The sequence below is a fragment of the Heterodontus francisci genome, chromosome 8 (genome assembly GCF_036365525.1).
Source record: "Heterodontus francisci isolate sHetFra1 chromosome 8, sHetFra1.hap1, whole genome shotgun sequence".
NCBI classification, from domain to species: domain Eukaryota; kingdom Metazoa; phylum Chordata; class Chondrichthyes; order Heterodontiformes; family Heterodontidae; genus Heterodontus; species Heterodontus francisci.
Window position 1 is genome coordinate 112,387,918 of NC_090378.1, and position 16,751 is coordinate 112,404,668.

Below are 16,751 nucleotides of genomic sequence, written 5' to 3' on the forward strand. Positions count from 1 at the left end.
TCCATATCACATGAGTTCCAGGCGGTATACTCTGAAATTGACTTTAATCTTAAGCTGATTTTCTAATGTTGTCCATAGCTTTGATGGATCTTTCTGGTCCACTTCAGATAAACCAGAGGTATTGATTCTGCACAGACCTTCGTTCCCTATGGCGATCCTAATGTTTATAGCCTGTTTCTCAGCATCCACAATCTCATGGTCTAGGAAGCATAGTTCAATCCTCTGCTTAAACAGTTTGAACTCGCCTGGGACATCAGATGCTTTCCAGTCTATCTCTGGAAAGCTGGTTGCCATTGTCTAAGCCTTCTACTCTTTACTCGCCCTGAGGAACAAACCTTGCTATAAAAGTTGAGGCAAGCCATGATGTCTGCAGACCCATGCCCTGAGCTGTGTTGCTGAAGCATGGGCTTGTGAACTTGTAGGCTGGAGGGGCCCTGGTGTCAGGGGCGGCTAATGGCGCACAGTGCGGTGATGGTGGGAAGGAATCTGCACCAAAACAAGACGCTGCACTGATCTCTGTGGCTGAGACTACCGTTAATTTTTGTCTTGCTGGCTTGGGGCAAAAAACAGGGAGTGTGTCCAAATCACCTTCAATCTCTACTCACAACATTGCTCTCCTGATTTGAGAGCTGTAATATGGTCAAGGTGCTTCAAGTAGGGCATCTGATTTGAATTTTCATTTTCAGCTGCTGATCAGTGCTGTCAAATCACTACCGCTGCCACCACATTATGTTATCTCTTTCTAGATTAATACAAATGAAGCTGAAGGTCAGGCATAGAGGTTGAACATAGAGCTTTAATGGAGACTTGTTGTTGCTCCAGCTTACACAGGTTAACTGACTGTACAAAAGAACAGAATCACGTGATATTGCATCACTTCCTGTGATGACATACATATTAGTATAAACATATATTTAAATGATTATATTTAACATGCTAACAAATACATTATCACAACAAGATAATGGCAACATATCACAGTTGGCTATCCATCTCTATATTCCAGAGGTCACAGAGGTCCTGTACATCAAGAGAGGGGACTTCATTGTCTTGTCTCGAAGCAGAGAGAAACAGGAGGAGTGGGCTTGTGGCTTTACCAGAATAGTGGGCTTCACCATGGAGCAGGGAGTCATCGACAACACGCACATGGCTTTGCGAGTTCCCCATCTCAGCGGGGAGATGTACTGAAAGAGGTACCACTCATTCAACATGCAGTTGCTGTGCAACCATGGCCAGACTATCATACTGGTGAATGCCTGCTATCCTGGCAGCAGCCACGATGCTTTCATCCTGTGCCTGCCCACTCTTCTGGCCATCTTCGAGTGACAACATCAAATCGGTGACAAGGCCTGCACACTGTACACATGGCTAATGACACCTCTCCACAACCCCACAATATGTGACTAGTATTCATACAATGGCAGCTGTGCTGCCAACAGGAGTGTGGTAGAACAGATCATCAGCATCCTGAAGCAATGATTCCATTGCCTGGACCCTCGCAGGGGGAGACCTCCAGTACTCACAGGAGCGGAAATCCCGATTCCTGGTGATCTGATACATCCTTCACAACCTGGTTATCGTGGCACAGCCCTTGCCACCAGGAATACGGCAAGCACCTCAGGAGGTGGAGGAAGGGGAGGAGGAGGAAGAGAAGGGGAGGAGGAGGAGGAAGAGGGGGAGGAGGAAGGGAGGAGGCAGCCAGCAAATCCATGGTCCAGATGGGTTGTCCATGAGCATATCATCAGATAGTCATGGCTGAACACTTCCCAACTTTATCATCCCCCTGTTACAGACCATCACAATGTCCTCTTGGCCACAATCCTGAAATAAAAGACATCATAAATCAACCATTCTATACCACATTTATCCAACAAAACATCCAATACTCCATACAACATTCAAATAATCCTCGTTGTGCAGTCCCTTGGTACCTATTTTCCATGTAAATTTGCCTGTCCCCCAGTGGCTGCACCATGGCTGGTGGAAGGCGGCAGACTTTCAATGGGGAAGACTGCAGATGGCCTTGCAGTTCTGGGCCTAGAGGACCAACTTCAGACTGCACTACCTCAGCATGGGTGGCAGGACTCTGCGCTGGCTGGTTGACAGGCAACACTGGTGGAGTGGCAGTGGTGGAAGCACGAATGCTGTCATCCTGACAGATGTCACGGACAGAATTGAGAGAGAACTGAAACCCCAGTTCCCTTCCCTTTGCTGTCCGTAATCAATGGGTTCTTGACAAGGAAGAGGTGTGTGTTTCTTAACCTCTGAGTATATGGCCAATTTGAATAACCAGCAGGATCCTTTTCATGGATTTAAATAAAGAGGGTTATTTTATTTGCACATTCACCCCGAAAGTCTAACATGTCACTCACTCATCTCTCACACACACACACACTGTTAAAAGGATAGTGCACTTTTACCAATTGCAAACAAAGGAATAGTTCATAAGTCACGTGATTTTGGCTCTTCTGGGAGAAAAGGCAGGCATTGCAGGCCTGGTGAAGAAAGGGTTTTCACTCCTGAAGTGTAGTTAGGTGGATTCGATAGCCAGAGTCGTATATCAATGTTGTTGCAGGATTCTCTCAAAGAGGTCTATTTTCAGCAGGTCACAAAGTTAATTGTTTGTCATCTCATTACCAAGAGGTCAGTTTTCTGTACTGGTGGATTTGAAAAGGAACAGGCTTGGAGACCTTAAGAAGTTCCAGCCTCCAGTTCTTTTAAGGCACGATGGTACTGCCTTTCTTGCCGTCTCTCCATCTGGTGGTTTGCTGACTGACCAGTTTCTTCCTGGTGTTTGGAGTAATAAGATCTGTTATCTGTGATTAGCTTTGGTCATGTAGCCATCTGATCAATGCTTCTATTGCCCACCCAGAATGATATGAAGTTCAAAACCATTGCTACACAATGGGTGGGGTGGGGGGGGGTGGGGGGGATTGATGGTGACCAATCACACCTACTTATGATTTAACTGATTTCTTACAGCTCTCCTTCTTATGTTTCAAGCTCAGAGACTGAGTTTAGGAGTCCATAGATATTGAGTTTTGGGTCAGACCATTTGGAACTTTCCAGATGCTTGATATACTTCTGAGTCTGGGCTGAAATTGCAAATGTCACCTGGCCCTCGGCAGCCACCTTACTGCAGCAATTTAATGTCCATTGTGGTTCACTTAAAAAGAAAATTCAGCTCCAGAAGATTCCATGTTTATAGTTATGAATAGGACATGCCTTTACTGGGCATGACAGAGGACAATGGCTTCATGCTCCATGGAGCCACTGCTACTTCCCTGGACCCGGTAACTCAGCAATCCTAATAATCTGCTGGAGCACAGATTGTTGGACTACTGTCAGATCCTGAAAGTCCCTTTCAGCACTGGTATCTGTAGCCATAATGGTAGCAGTCTGAGCTTGCATGGCAGTAAGCTGAACTTGCATGGAAACAAGCAGCGATCTCATGACTTCAGTCTGAGCTTCCACTGTAGCACTCATACTTTGGGTGGCTTCTATCTCTGCTGCAGTGGAAACTGAAACATCGGCTAACAGATGCTGCAGCATGGTCAGGTCCACAGGTTTTCTCATGGAATTGGCTACCACTTCCATAAGAGCATAAGTTATGGGGGCTGGAGCAGGCCATTTGGCCAGTCAAACCTGTGCCACCATTCCAAAAGATCATGGCTGATCTTCTCCCTCAACCTCACCTACCCGTATTATCCCCATGCCCTTTAATTCCCTTAGCACCCAAAAATCTATCGACCTCTGTCTCGAATATACTCAATGATTGAGCATCGACAGCTCTCTGGGGTAGAGAAATCTAAAGATTCACAACAATTTGAGTGAAGAAATTTCTCCTCATCTCCATCCTCAACCCCATACCCTGAAGCAGTGCCCCTGTGTTCTAGATTCCCCAGCTAGGGGAAACAATCTCTTAGTGTCTACCCTGTCAAGCCCTTTCAGAATCTCGCCTGTTTCAATTAGATCTCTCCAAGTACTGCCTTTTAGTATGCAAATGTTCTTCCAGCCAAGTGGCAGGTGATCTCTTGTAAAACAAGTTGTTTCTTCACTCCAGAAACAGTTTAAAATTAATGTTCATGACAAAATTAATATGCCTCATTCTTGGCAGGTGGGGATCTTCATGACAATACATTATAAATAGCTGAGGCCCCAGCAATGATCCTAGTGGCACTCCACTAGTCACAGCCTCCAGCATTACAGATGCCAATATTCAGCCAATCCGATTCACTCCACGTGATATCAAGAAATGGCTGAAATCACTGGATACTGCAAAGGCTATGGGCCCTGACAACATTCCGGCAATAGTACTGAAGACCTATGCTCCAGGACATGCCATGCACCTAGCCAAGCTGTTCCAGTACAGCTACAACAATGGCATCTACCCAGCAATGTGGAAAATTGCCCAAGTATGTGCTGTACACAAAAAGCAAGACAAATCCAACCTGGTCAATTACTGCCCTATCGATCATCAGCAAAGTGATGGAAGGCATTGTCAGCAGTGCTATCAAGTGGCACTTGCTCAGTAATAACCTGCTCACTGACACACAGTTTGGGTTCCACCAGGGCCCCTCAGCTCCTGACCTCATTACAGCCTTTGTTCAAACATGTACAAAAGAGCTGAACTCCAGAGGTGAGGTGAGAGTGACTGTCCTTGACATTAAGACAGCATTTGATAGAGTATGGCATCAAGGAGCCTTTGCAAAACTGGAGTCAATGGGAATCAGGAGGAAAACTCTCCGCTGGTTGGAGTCATACCTAGCACAAAGGAAGATGGTTGTCATTGTTGGAGGTCATCATCTTAGTCCCAGGACATCACTGTTAGGAGTTCCTCAGGGTAGGCCCAACCATCTTCAGCTGCTTCATCAATGGCCTTCCATCCATCATAAGGTCAGAAGTAGGGATGTTTGCTAATGATTGCACAATGTTCAGCACCATTCGCAACTCTTCAGATACTGAAGCAGTCCATGTCCATATGCAACAAGACCTGGACAACATCCAGGCTTGGGCTGATAGGTGGCAGCTAACATTCATGCTACACGAGTGCCAGGCAATGACCATCTCAAACAAGAAGGAATCTAACCATCACCCCTTGCTGGTCAATGGTATTACCATCGCTGAATCTCACAGTCAACATCCTGGGGATCACCATTGACCAGAAACTGAACTGGACCAGCCATATAAATACTGTGGCTACAAGAGCAGGTCAGAGACTGGGAATTCTGCAGCAAGTACCTCCTGACTCCCCAGTGCCTGTCCACCATCTACAAGGCACAAGTCAGGAGTGTGATGGAATACTCTCCACTTGCCTGGATTAGTGCAGCTCCAACAACACGCAAGAAGCTCGACACCATCCAGGACAAAGCAGCCAGCTTGATTGGCACCCCATCCACCACCTGAAACATTCACTCCCTTCAGCACCGATGCACAATAGCAGCAGTGTGTACCATCTACAAGATGCACTGCAGCAACTCACCAAGGCTCCTTCGACAACGCCTTCCAAACTCACAACCTCTACCACCCAGAATTACAAGGGCAGCAGATGCATGGGAGTACCATCACCTGTAAGTTCCCCTCCAAGCCACACCATCCTGACTTGGAACTATATCGCTGTTCCTTCACTGTTGCTGGGTCAAAATCCTGGATCTCCCTTCCTAACAGCACTGTACCTACACCCCAAGGACTGCAGCATTTCAAGAAGGCAGCTCACCACCAACTTCTCAAAGGACATTAGGGATGGGTGAATAAATGCTGGCCTAGCCAGTGATGCCCATGTCCCATGAAGAAATTTTTAAAAAGCCAGCCAACCTGAAAAGGCCCCATTCATGCCTACTCTCTGTTTCCTGTCTGTTAACCAATCTTCTATCATGCGAATACATTACCCCCAACTCCATCAGCCTTATCTTGCATATTAACTTTTTGTGTGGCACCTTATCAAATGCCTTTTGGAAATCTGAGTAAACTACATCTACTGGAACCCCTTTATCTACCCTACTAGTGACATCCTCAAAAAATTCTAATAGATTTGTCTAACATGATTTCCCTTTCGTAAAACCATGTTGACTCTGTCTGAACATACTATGATTTTCTAAGTACATTGTTAAGACTTCCTTAATAATAGATTACAGCATTTTCCCGACAACTGATGTCAGGCTAACTGGCCTGTAGTTTCCTGTTTTCTCTCTCCCTCCTTTCTTGAATAGCACGGTGACATTTGCTAACTTCCAATCCACTCCTTAGGTGATGATGATGATGATGATGGCATCCGTCAATCTTGGGAGACGATCGACTGCGCCCGCTGTATCTGCCACTCCTGGATTGAACATCAAACCACAAAGCTGGAATGTCCTCTCCAAGGTGCAGGCCTGGGAAAATAGTATGGAGATCCTGAGTTGCCAAAGCATCAGGACTCTACTCTTGCCATTGCTGGTATTGTCCAAAGGAAAGGGAAAAAACAGTAATGTTTGGTACCAGCTCTGCTGCAGGACTTGCCAGAAGGCGGCCTGATAAATGACAGATAACCGCCTGTGGGACTCCACTCTGGATTTTTTGTCAGGGTTTACTCCTTTAGCCTTCTTCTCTCCCGAGGCACTCACAAGGCAGTGAGGCTAGTTAGCCGTAGCTGGGGGTCTGGTTCCTGGGTATCAGGACAGATTAGCCTGGGACCACAGGGTACCCAGTTTAAGTACATCGCCATGGGGAGGCACTACATAGGGCTTGCTCATGGAGAGGCTACGTACTGGTAGGGAGAGGTTACACACTTGGCTCTCTTTCTCACAATAATTATACAGCTAGGCAGCGGTGAGAGCTGAAAGCAAGAGGTGACAAGCAGACTAACCGCTATGCACCACTCACTATGTTAACACACTTGACGCATCAAATCAACCAGAGTCACACCTTAGGCAAGGAGGTCAAAACTGCACACAGTACTCCAGGTGTAGCCTCATCAATTTTCTGTCTAATTATAGTAAGACTTTTTTACTGTTATACTCCAATCCTTTTGTAACAAAAGCTAACATACCATTTGCCTTCCAAATTGTTTACGGTATCTGCATGTTAACTTTCCTTCATTCATGTACAAGGACACCCAGGTCCCTCTGAATGTAAACATTTCCCAGTCTCTCACCAATCAAACAATATTCTGCTTTTAAATTTTTCCTACCAAAGTGGATAACTTCACAATTCACCCCACATGGTATTCCATCTGCCATGTTCTTGTTCACTCACCCAAGCTGTCTATATCACTCTGCAGCCTCTATGCATCCTCCTCATCACTTACATTTGTATCGTTAAACAAACTTTGATACATTACATTCAGTTCCCTCATCTAGGTCATTACTATAATTTGTAAATAGCTGAGGTCCAAGTATAGATCTGGTACCCTGTTGCTTACAGCTTGCCTACCCAAAAATGTCCCATTTATTCCTACTCTCTGCTTCCTGTCCATTAACCAATCCTCAATGCATGCGAATATATTACCCCCAATCCCATGAGATCTAATTTTGTGTAATAACCTCTTTTGTGGCGCCTTATCAAACGCTTTTTGAAAATCCAAATAGACTACATCTACTGGTTCCCCTTATCTATCCTACTCGTTACATCCTCAAAAAACTCTAACAGATTTGTCAAACACAATTTTGCTTTCATAAATTTGTGCTGACTCTGCTTCATCATATTATGATTTTTTAAGTGTCCTGTTACCATGTCCTTAATAGATTCTAGTATTTTCCCTACTACTGATATTAGATGAACTGGTCTATAGTTCTCAATTTTCTTTCTTCCTCCTTTCTTAAATAGTGGAGTTATGTTTGCTACCTTCCAATCCTTGGGAACTCTTGTAGATTCTAAGGAATTTTGGAAGATCAAAACCAATGCATCCTCTATCTCTGCTGTTACCTCTTTTAAAACCCTAGGATGCAGATCGTCATGTCCTGGGGATTTTTTTTACCACATAGTCCCGGTAATTTCTCTAGTGGTATTTCTTTATTTATACTGATTTCTTTAAGTTCCTCACTCTTGCTTGACCCTTCGCTTCCCATTATTCTTGGAATGGGTTTTTGTGTCTTCTACTATGAAGAGAGTTACAAAGTATTTGTCTGTGCCATTTCTTTACTCCCCATTTGCCTCTAATGGGCTCACACTTACTTTCATTAACCTCTTCCTATTTACACACCTATAGAAATGTTTACAATCTGTTTTTATGTCTCTTGCTAGTCTACTCTCATGGTCTCTTTTTCCTTGTCAATTTCCCGGTCCTCCTTTGCTGAAATCTAAAATTCTCCAAATCCTCATGATTACTATGCTTTTTGGTGACATTGAAATCCTCTTCCTTTGATCTAATACTGTCTTTAATGCCTCTTCTTAGTCATGGTTGGACCACTTTTTCTGTCGGGTTTTTTGCCTTAAAGGAATGTATATTTGTTGCAAATTATGCATCAATTATTTAAATGCGAGCTATTGCTTGTCTACCATCATATCTTTTAATGTTGTTTCCCAATCTGCCTTGGCCAAATCAACCCTCATACCTAAGTAGTTTGCCTTGTTTAGATTTAAGACCCTAGTTTTGGGCTTAACTTGGATGCTCTGCGTGAAGCCCTGTGCCAAGTTGGAGACAGATTGCACCATACACCCTAACAGTGAAGAGAGACTCTCTAGCTGGCCTGCCAATGCACCAAGCATCTCTGTGTGCATGCACCTCAGCCCTTCCCAGTATGCCTCCCCATCGAGGTCTTCATCTGAGTCGTCTGTAGCAGAACTCGTCTGCGACCTCGCTTTCTGGGGAACTGGCACACACACTATCCTTTCCCCTTACCTGTGCTGCAGCCCACTCATGCCTGGTGACTCATCACATGCAGATCGCACTCTATTCTACCCTTTAAGGTACATGCAGAGCCATTATCTGAGTGTCAGATTGAGTGACAGTGTTTTATCCTCCTCAGTCTGCTCTTCCTCTGGGCCTTCTGCCTCAGGTATCATTGGCTGGCTAGGCTACAGTTCTTGGGTATCTGAAAGCACAAGGGGAGGGGAGGGTGAGGAAAATGGGCATGGGGGGGAAATTCAGAGGTGCATGTTTGGACCATCTGCAGCTTGTACATCATATCAGATAGCCGGATGAGGGTGAAGTGGAATTTGAGAAGGTGCATAAGGCAGGAACATACCATCATCTTGAATGGCTTCAGCAACATTGCTTTCCACTGCCTCAATGACGACCGCTCTAATTATTTCCAGCACCATCTCCTTCACGGGGGTAAGCACATTTAACCGTCCCTGACTCCCGTTGATTAACGACTGTTGCCGTTTATTGTGCGGCACCTTGTCCTGCAAAGGAGAGCTCAGTGAGTGTGGTGCAATGTGCTTGGGTGATGTGTGTGTCACAGTTGAATAGCTGGCAGTGTGTGGAAGCTGTGAGATGTGAGCGTACAGTTTGCAGCAGTGTTAGGTGTGTGAGGGTGAAGTAAAGCTATGATGTGAGGTTTGAATCGTGGATGATAATAGATTGTTGGTAGGTGAGTGAAGGGGCTGTGGTGATGGAGCAGTGTGTGAGGCTCATGGTGTAGTCAGTAGGATATGGCAATTGAAGATTCATTCACTGACCTTAACCGTTCATATGAGATCATTAAAATTCTTGCATCCAGGTTCTTGGGGATAGACCACTGGAACTAACCATAATGGTTATCTACTGCCACTGTCTTCTGGCCCCCTAAAGAATGAGAAATTCTCTCCTCCTGGCCACCTCCTGCACCAGTAACTCCAGTGCATCAACAGAAAACCTGTGGGCTCACTCTCCTGCCTGTTGTACCATTTTGGCTCCTTCCTGAAGCTCTCCCAATCTTGCCCAGCCACTTCCAGCTCCTGCTCCAGCCAGAATGCACCTTCTCCTTTAAGAGCTGCAGTCTGGCTTTAAATAGTGCAGGTGAGTTTCAATGGTGCTCGCCTTGCACGATCTTGGGCTCCCTGCTGAGGCATGCAACCACTCAGTAGTGCATTTAGCACTGGGCTCAATCCACAATCATGGAAATGAGCAGGCATGCAGCAAAGTTTGCACGCTGCCTGCATTACTCCAATGGGGCTCGGGATAATCGCGCATCGCAAACCCCACGTCCGAAATCGGGGCTATCCAATTTAGCCCCACATCTAACATGCATCCTGCCTCTCCCATGCATGGAGCCTAAAGCACACGAGTTAAATACGGAAGTTGGTGGTGTCGTGAGTTTCATTGTGTTATCTTAAGCAACATAATGAGGTACGTGGATTCCAGTTCCTTGAAGATCTCGAAGAAGGTTTATTAACAGCTAAACTAGTAGAGAGCAAATTATATACAGAACCTGTTAGGGGTGTTACAGTGCGGAGTGACTGTGGTTTCTAGTCACATGACTACTTCCTGGCAATTAGCTCATTAGCATACTGAGTTCTGAAAGAGACATCACTCTTGAAGTGATCATACACCATCCCCTTTCTTTCCAAAAATAAGTTTTGTACACTACACGTAAAAACACAAAATTGGACAATATCAAAATTATTTATACAGGGGTATTGATTATGAAATTTACAAGTGCAGAAGCCTAAGAATCCACATTTCATTTTGGTGGTTTGATAACTCTTCCAGATCTTGTTATGGTGTAATCTTCTGGGGATGTGGATTTCACCTGCATCTCGGAGAACTCGGGTATAAGCTGTTGCTGTTCTTTCTGAAGTTTCTCCCTCTCTGCATTCAGTTTCTGTTGCTCTGCCTTCAGTCTGCTAATGTACTCTGTTGCTTTTCTCAGGATGACCACTTTTGAGGCCTTGTCATTCTTGGAAAGTTCCAGCACCTCATCTCAAAGAGCCAACAGACAATGCTTCAACTCATTCCTTCTCTGCCTCTTCAGGACATTATGTGTCTTTCGCCTCTCCTCATCCTGCATGTCTGAAGGCCTGGGGCTCAAGGTTGAGGACCTGTTGGGGGAAGAGTAGTTGGCCTCAGGAAGGTACCTGCCTGTTCTGGTTTGTTTTGGTGCTGGCGGTTCTCTAGAGAGCAGGGGTGAGGGCATGGCACAGTTGTGCCGTTGCTGGATTTCCAGGCTGCACTGTTTGATGTTGGCCAGAGTCTGTGAGCGGGTTCCGGTCCTTGGAGATTTCCCCTTGGCTATGCTCCCCACTGCCAGCCTTTGCTTCTCAATGGTTACGTCAGTCTCTTCTTCTGAGTCGCTGGAGCGCGAAGAAATACTGCCTGTTGACAAAGAACTTTCACCATCTGAGTTTGGATCTTCATTTTCTTGGTGTGGCATCTCTGAGAAGGGGCTGATACTCTCCAAACTAGAACCACTAAGATCCTGGAAGGACTGTGACTCAATCTCAGACATTAGGGGGCTGGACACAGGGAGTGCATCCTCTCTGAGGTGTAGTACAGCATCGCCTTTGAAATCTGCTATGGCGTTGAACCAGTCCGGGTACATTTGTTGTAAGCCCTGGATTTACAATGCGGGTATCCTTGGTCTCTTCTGCTGTAATTGGTACCTTGGTGATCTCCTGGATAGACACAATGTTGAAGGCCTTACACACTGGTAGTCCTGCCACTGCTGGTCCGCTCGTGTCTACCAGGTAAAATATTTGTGGTTTCCATGCCGATTTGCCATAGCTGCATTGCATTGTTAGTGTGCCACTGCCAGGGATGAGTGACCCATTGTATACAGATAACTTTGCAGTTGTCAGTTATCATTAATTTCCAACAACCCCGGTACATATCCTTCAGGATTCAGACTAGTTGGATATTTGTACTATCTCCCGTGTCAATGTTAGCCCTGAGTGTGTGTTTGCCAGCTTTCTTTGGCCACGTGATATTGATAGTAGCAAAAGCTTCCAGTTGTTTGACATCATCAACACAATGAGCTGGATTTTACCAGTCCCCAGATGTCGGGAGTTGTGGTGGAGGTGAGGGGGGTGCCTGGAAAATATTTCTGGGAGAGGCCTGCCACGTTCCCCGATGTGGGGGACGGCCCCGCCCCATTTTACTGGCAGCGGCAAGGCCTCAGAGCGGTCCCCCTCCCCCCCACGCTGCTGCGGGAGCCCAATTTAAATATCCAAAGCGCTACTTACCTTGCCTCATTATTGCCTCTTAGTCCACAGTTCTGTATAGTCCGCTGAACGGGCATCTCTCACGTGCCATCCCGTTCACGGCTAACAAAAGCCAGCGAGACAGAAGTAGCAGTTATCGGAGCCTGTACAGGTAAGTCTTGTGAGACAGGTCTCAACTCTGCATGTATGTGTACGGAGGTGGGCGGGGGGTGGTGGTGGTGACATTACAGGGGTCACAACTTTGCATGCATGTAAGGAGGTGGGAGGGGGGATGGTATTACTGGGAGAAAACTCTGCAGGCGTAAATGGAGCAACTGTGCACCCTCCCTCCTGAAGGGTGGGGCACTCTGCACCATTGAATGTTTGTGTGAGTGAAGGAACAATGTCACTCTGGGAACCCTGTGTGTGGGGAGGGTGCCAGAAACGATGGGTGTATAAAGGTAATCTGGCTGCTGGGCCAATCGATGCAGATGCTACAATCTGAATGTGGTCGTGCTGCACCACTCTTAGTGGAAGCTAAGATGGGCAATGCCATGCCACGCCACATAGTTGATGCATGAACACCCTGATGTACCAGTCAAAATCAATCTCTAACCTGTTAGGTACCTTTGAAGAAGTGAAGGAACTAAGTTTAATTGCCACTTGGATATGGGGATGTTAAACCCTGTATTCATTGATCCGCTTGTTGTGAGGAACCATATGCATCGCAGGCAAAACCAGCAGCCAGGTGCAGCCCACATGGAAGCCCCTGCTCGTGAGCAGCATCTGCCCCCAAGGCGAACTCACCACTATAGAACGCTGCGCATCTAAAAGTTCCACATGTCATACCTGCAGATGTCAGAGCACTAGTATCAGAGGTGACTGTGGATGTCCAGAGTGGCGGTGACACATCTCTGTGCCCTGCTCAACGATGACCTGCAGCCCATGGGCTTCGATGGACAGTCTATGCCTGTGGCCCTCAAAGTGACAGCAGCTCTTAACTTCTACGCCTCTGCATTATTTCAGGGATCCACCAGCGACCTATGTGGGTTCACACAGTCAGCAGTGCACTACTGCATCAGAGAGGTCACCGATGCCCTGTACCAGAGGGCCGGTGACTATGTCGGCTTCAGGACGGACCCTGAGATCCAGGCTCAGAGGGCCATTGGATTTGGCACCATAGCAGGATTCCCTCAGGTGCAAGGAGTCACAGATTGCACCCATGTGGCCATCAAGGCTCCCACTGGACAACCAGCTGCATATCTCAACCAAAAGCCATTGTCCATGTTGCTGCATCCATGGAGACACACATGAGCGAAACTGGCATAGCAACGATGTTATTCCATACACTGGCAGTTCTGAAAGGCAATGATGTAATGGGAGGAGACAGGATCAGCACACGCTGGCACACGTCATTCACACAGTAAAAGCAACACACATGTTAATGAAGAAGATTTAGTGAATAACCTTTACAGTGTTGTATCCCCATGCAGACCCATCTGTGTCACGGTGTTTTTTGAAAATGCTTGTGGCTCCTTCGCGGTGCAACCTCTGCGCTAGCAGCCTGACTGGAGCAAGGCTGCTGATCACATTGCCCTTTGGCTGTAGATATCTTTAGCGGTCATCCTCTGTGCGCACGAGGCCTGGAGGGCCAGGCTGGCTGGGGGATTCCTGCGTCATCACAGAACCCTCCTCAGGTGTCGTGGCTGCTGGAGCTTGACTCAGCGGCGGAGGGGCTGGTCGCCACATTGGAATCAACTAGAGAGGGGACCCCAGATATGACGAGCAGGCTCACCTCCTCCATCTCAAGGCTCCTTTGAATCTCTGCTCTCCCAAGAAGGACCAGGGACAGGGACAGTCTCCATGCCCCTGGTCCCTCTCTCGCCTTGCTACAGCTGTGTGGATCTGATGGCCTCAGCGAGGGATTGCAGGTCAGCGCGGATTAATGGAATGTGGTTCACCAGGAGGGCCACCGCTGTCTCCATGTATGACGCCATGTGCTCAAATGCCTGGGACACGGCAGCTGTCACATCCTGGATGGACTCCCCCATCATCCACTCAGGAATGCACATGGCCTGTGGCATCTCCATCCGACATTGCCACGACTGCTGCTGCAGATCCAGCATGCCCAGTGCTGCCGACAACAGAGGGTCATCAGTAGCCTAGGGCTCAACATGGGCCTGGCCACTCACAGTCCTCCGACAGTCAGGGGCCTTGGCTGTTTCAGCCTCAGTCAGCTGCTCGGCTGTGTGTGCAGTGCTCTCACCAGCTTGTGACCCAGATTCCAAGGTCGATCGGATTCCCACCGAGGTGACTGCATCTGCGCTGGTGGAAGGTGCAGGAGTTCATAGGACGCTGCTTCCTCTGAGATGCAGAAGTGTCATGGGCCTGCCAGAGTCAACTCAGAGTGTTGACCTGCAAGATACAATGAGAAGAGCACACTGTCAGTCTTTATGGTGAGAATGTAATGATTATGTGTCAAACAGCACGATTTTCACAGCGATCATTGTGTATATCAAATGGCTGCATCTTTACCCAGGATCCCGAGCTCAACGTCAATGACTGCACGGTCCAATGTGTCACAGCCAGTTCAAAGGCTTCCTCCTCAGCGTCCGCATATCTGGCACTTCTCCAACAGTCCGACTCACCTCACAAGCATTGTGGGCTCTCTTTGCCTGGAGGAGCAAGGAAACAGAGACTAAAGATGGCAGAGAAGCAACCGAACACGTGTCGCAAGAGTCTGCACTACTGAATGAGCCACATGCTCTGAACAGCAGACAAGGGTGAGTTCTTTCATACTTTCATCCATTCATGTCATGTCATTCCTCCATGTCCAACCTCCCTGTCTTTGGCATGGCATTGGCACACATGTGCCACTCTGTGGGGCCATGATGCAAAGTGCCTCTTACTTTTGTGGTGCAAAGCAGATTGTTCAACCTCTTCTGGCATTGGACCCAGTCATGCCTGATGGCCCCACGGCTACTGACCTCCTCTGCCACCTCCAGCCAGGCTGCCTTGGTCAGGCGGCAGGGCCTCTTCTTACCGTCACTCACCATTACTCTCACCAGATTTAAATCCCCACCTGCACCAATTCTGAGCACCACACTTCAGGAAGGATGTCAATGCCTTGGAGAGGGTGCAGAGGAGATTTACTAGAATGGTACCAGGGATAAGGGACTTCCTATTATATGGAGATAGCAGAGAAGATGTGATTGTCTCCTTCGAACAAACAAGGTTAAGGAGAGAACTAACAAAGGTGTTCAAAATTATGTGGGCCTTTGCTAGGATAGATAGTGAGAAACTGTTTCCACTGGCAGGATATTCAGTTATCAAAGGGCATAAATTTAAGATAATTGGCGAAAAAAGCGAGAGGAAATGAGGAGCTTTTTTTTTAATGTAGCGAGCTGTTTTGATCAGAAACGCATTGCCTGAATGGGTGGTGGAAGCAGATTCAGTCTTAATTTTCAAAGGGAATTGAATAAATACTTGAAGGGGAAGATTTTGTAGGGCTATGGGGAAAGAGCAGGGGAGTGGGACTAATTGGATAACTCTTTCAAAGAGCTTGCACAGGCTAGATGGGCCGAATGGCCTACTTCTGTGCTGTCAGATTCTATAATCCTAATTCTTATTCGGCAAATCAACTGCACTACGGGACATTTCTTATTGATAATACAGCTGCTCCTTTGAAGATGTTTTAAAAATTCCACTTCTGTATGCAGAGGGCACACAGGCAGCATATCGCATGGTACAATTCCACATAATCCTGACAGATCAACTCAACTCATAAATATGAATTTTTGACATTATAACAATTTAAAGCAGTCGATTAAAATTTACAACCCATTTAGAAGTAAGGAGAACAGCACACGGTCCCAGTTTTCATCCGAAAGAGGGAGGGTTGGGAGTGGGGGGAGCTCTATTTATCTGAATTGGCAGATTGGGTTAAATGCTACAGAGAGACAGCTGTGTGCATACTGCTGTATCTCAGAGCTCTGCTGTTTCGGTGCCATTCAGAACAGCATTATGGCTGATGTTTCTGGTGACATCACACTAAAAATGAAAGTTAGCAATCTTAGTGATAGATATTTAAAACACTCGTTCCTCCTTCTGGCTATTTTTCAGTTGGGTGTGCTCACGATTAACTCGATAAACTAATGGGCAGCTAACATGCTGATAACTCCCTCAGTGATTGCCAGCCTCTGTGACGAATTGGGAACACTGATCTTTGCTCCCATCGCGGCCTAGAGTTTCCTGCATGACAGAGACAACGCCCAAGATTTTTCTTGTTGCAGAGTCAATGGCCTAGATTTCACATATGACAGAGATAATTGCCTAGATTTCAAATATGGCAAGGACTATGGCTTAGATATTTTCCTATAGGACAGAGTCCATGGCCTAGATAATTTTACATGACAGAGACTATGGTTTAGATCTTCCTACTAGTTTGAGGCTACCTCTATAAAATAGTTTTCCTTGAACACAATCAGTGCACGGCTGGCTGCACATGGGAAAACCAGGCCTACATACGATTCATGTAGGCCAGCCTTAGAGGGACCACTGCAGGCAGCTACCAACAAGGTAAGTTAATAGCATATACTTACCTGACTGTGGGGTAGGGAGGAGCAGAGTCCTCCTCTCAACCCCATGTTCATAGAACGCCTGTGAAACCTGGCCCTCAATCCTTAAACCTGAAACAGAGCTAAAATCCGAGG

At 46.7% G+C, this 16,751-nt stretch overlaps 1 pseudogene; it reads right to left on the bottom strand.

The window, feature by feature from the left end:
- Positions 1-10,583: 10,583 nt before the first annotated feature.
- Positions 10,584-11,634, bottom strand: LOC137373239 (N-myc protein-like; annotated as a pseudogene).
- Between the last annotated feature and the right edge of the window lie 5,117 nt (positions 11,635-16,751).